This window comes from Coregonus clupeaformis, chromosome 26 (genome assembly GCF_020615455.1).
Source record: "Coregonus clupeaformis isolate EN_2021a chromosome 26, ASM2061545v1, whole genome shotgun sequence".
Lineage (NCBI taxonomy): Eukaryota > Metazoa > Chordata > Actinopteri > Salmoniformes > Salmonidae > Coregonus > Coregonus clupeaformis.
This window is the reverse complement of record NC_059217.1, coordinates 40,555,816-40,559,572: the sequence shown is the minus strand read 5'-3', so window position 1 is coordinate 40,559,572 and position 3,757 is coordinate 40,555,816.

The following is a 3,757-nucleotide window of genomic DNA, read 5'->3' as shown; positions in this document are numbered from 1 at the left end:
ATCAGTGATATGACAGAGGACAAATAATACATATGTCGGGTTATAACCAATAATTACTGTATGCATGCTTCTTACTGTGTGTTTGAGTGTGTACTGTGTGTACACAAAGTGATCCACAATAAGTTGGGAGCATCAATGATTAGGAACAGTATCTCATACAGTAGTAAATAGCATAAAAAGTCATCCATGGATTATCAAACTCATACAGTAGTTTTCTCATGTGTTTTCTCTTTTCCCAAATGTGTTATTATGGACATTCATTTGTACACAAGGAGATAGACACAGAATAAGAAGCCCACAGCACAGCTGCTTTAGACTCAAATGACTCCAAAGTAATCAATTCCCATGTCCTGTCTATAATCATGTGTGGCATCATGAACAGTATACCACTTCCATGAGATACAGTATATCCTAAGGTTGACAAGTGACCAGAATACAGCATATGGCAGGCCTCCATGGATGCTGCTTTGTTAATGCATTTTCTCCATCCTCCATCCATTTTCTCCAAGAGCTACATTCATATTGTACACTGATAGCTGCACTTGGTTATCAACTCCTGTGTTGATATTCTGTAGCAATGTTTCCTTTCCCAGTGTGGCTATTTCATATCCTTTTTTTCCATCCACTTCCCTCCCAGTCTTCCTAATCGAATAAAGCAGGATTAACTCAGTGACATTCACCCTTGTGTTACAGTACGACCGTCTGTAAAGGGCAGAGGAGTTGGCCAGAGCAGAGAAAAGAGGAAGAGGCAGAGTGTATTGCACTGTGCACTGTGAAAGCCAAAGTCCAGGGGACTCTGATGCAGTGAAACTGGAGGAGCCTCAACAGAAAAGAAATTTAGACATCAACGAAAAGAGACATTGCTGCACTACGTCCCAGTGTTTGGTATGGTAGCCGGGTAGTGGCAGAACAGAAACTGTGGGGTGCTCTTTAATTGGTACCCATCACATTCTTAAGCCTCACCTGCAGCCTGACACATCATACAGTCGTTCATAATGAGTAATAAAGAGGCAAATTAAATGTGTTTACAGTAGGCAACCCTTTGCACAGCAATGTAGTTCAGATGTTAGTATTTTAAGGATCATTTTCAGTATCTGTACATATTAATCTGTACATATTTCCAATCAACTGTTCTTATGCGCAAGGGTTCTACATTTGAAACAATATTCCGGTTTGCATTTTACATACAAATAGGAAAGACAACATTTTACAAATTGCAGATGGAGAGTTTAACGCACCGTAAAAATTACATTTCTTTGCTACAATGGCCGATAAGAGGGTCATTCCACGAAAAGAGTGCCTTTTGCATCCCTTTAACAGTAGCAGTCAGTGCATCCACGGAAGGATGGGTACCACAAGTCCCCATCCGTTTGGTACCAAAAGTTTAAAGTTTTAGACATTAAATGCAAGTAGTTTAAAAAGCAATAGCAGCAACCAACTAGAAAATAACACAACACAATCTCCAAATGGGTTATAGAAGGTTGTTTTTACAGTATCTCAGAAAAAAAGAAAACTGGGTGACCTAAAAGACTCCATAGTCACAAAAGTAAATAACACTTCTTGTTTTTGAGCCGCTGTGTGGATTCACCCCTCTCCCTCTCACTGCATAAACATCTATCTACACCAGCCACACTATGAATCCTTAACTCTCAGTTGGAAATAGATGCAATTGGATTAAATAAATAATATATGCCATTTAGAAGACACTTTCATCCAAAGCAACTTACAGGTATGCATTTTATGTACATATGGTCCCGAGAGTCAAAAACCACTATCCTGGCATTGCAAGAGCCATGCTCTACCAACTGAACTACAGAGGAAAACATGATTGCAGAGCCCAGGGGCGGATTGGCCATCTGGCAATTCTGACAAATGCCAGATGGGCTGGACCATTCTTTTGTTTTGTGGGCTGGTCGAAATATACACCTACAAAAAAGTAATATATATATATATATATATATACAGATTTTTTAAAAGAAAAAGCTGACATGGCCGACAGCCCATTGATCTGTTAAGATCTTTTTTCAACATTTTTGCCCAATTTCTCTGTTATACTAATCTATAATGAGCCTTTGACTGTTCAGTGGGAAATGGCCTGAGCTGAAAACTCAGTAACTCAAATTCATCAGCAAAGACACCTGCTCAGACTCTGTCATCAGTTAGACAGACAAGACCATGGATCGTAAAAAATGGTAAGGGTGCCTATAAACATAGAAAGAGCACATTCTACGTTGTCACCTCACTCAAAACGTCCTAATTTTAGGGCGGCTAAAACCATGATTTGGTCAAACATTAAAATGCATTATCCTCATGATTCCTGTAATGAAAGTGTGTGCCCCGCCCCTGTGCCTGTTTTGCTCGGGCCTGCTGCTGTAATGAGCGAGCCACTCTCCTCTCCCCCCATGCGCTTGAGAGACAAATTTGATCTGATCATATAACATTTAAAAATTGCAATTGCTAGAAAAACACAGCTTTGGAAACGTTGTCCCCTTGTCCTTGTCGAGGAGAGGAGGGTCTCAGCTTTCTGTAGCTATCTTTTCTATTTCTCAGCTCTCAATATTCAGCTCAATAGCAACTATTTTACAACCTAGATATTGGATATGGCTTTGAGATATGGGGCTCTATTTTCGGCTGGCATTAAGGCGACGCTAGTGTCAAATGCATGTTAGTTTGCAATTTCGTCATGTATAAACTGGCGCACTGGCATTTTCCAGCCCTAACGCCAGATTTGGCAATTTACCTGTCTTATATCAGCTTTTTTGTGCTCAGATGGGCGAGGTGGAAATATTTGAGGTGTGTCCATAAAAACAGGATCCAAAGTGCTAATTTCAGGCAGCGCTGATAGGGATATTTAAGACCAACCAAAGCTGGTTTTAGCAGTAACGCAGTTGGTTATGGCATGAATTTTGACAGCGGAAATGCAGCCTATCCGGCCGTGATGCACATTGCCCATATGTGGATGGACCAAAAGTAGCCTAATGTGCTTTTGGTGCCTGTATACTTAGTATTTAGAAACATAAAAAAAGTAATTTCTCCCCTCCATTTCGTTTTATTTGATTAAAAACCAAGCATATCCTCCCCTCCTCTCAATGAAGGCTTTTTTAGTCTGCCCAATGCAATTGCGAAGTAGTCAAGACTGTTGATATAGGGTTTGGCTCCTGAGACCGCTTGGATATAAATCTTAATCACCAAAGCTTTATTAAAATATCAAGTTTGAGAGGAATAAAACAGTGAGCTGACATTGCATTGTAGGCAGGCCCACATTATTTTAGCCATACAGGTCCCGTTTTGGATGTGTGTAAAACCCTCCACAGTCTGCATTGTTTAAATATTATATGCCCTCGAGGAGAAATTATGGTGCCTGTAAGTGTGACATAGCCTATTTAAAACAAGTTGTTGTTTCATTTTGTTTAGAATTTGATTATAATTATTTGTTCTCTTTTTAGGCCTTATCAATAATGAATTTAATCTTGCTTATTGACAATGTTTGGTATGTCCATGCTCAGCCATAATGCAATTTACAGTAGGCCTAGCCCCTATATCAGTGTGAATGCTATTGAAGCCATGCAATTACTTAGAACAATGTGGACTGCAAATGGGTTCAAATTAGCCTATTTAGCAAAGATGGGATAGGTCTACATTTTAACGAACTATAACTGACTAATATTGGAATTGGAGTTGATTCCAAGGCAATACATAAAATACAGTAAATACACAACCTGAAGCAACCACATATTTCCCCATGGATCATGTTCTG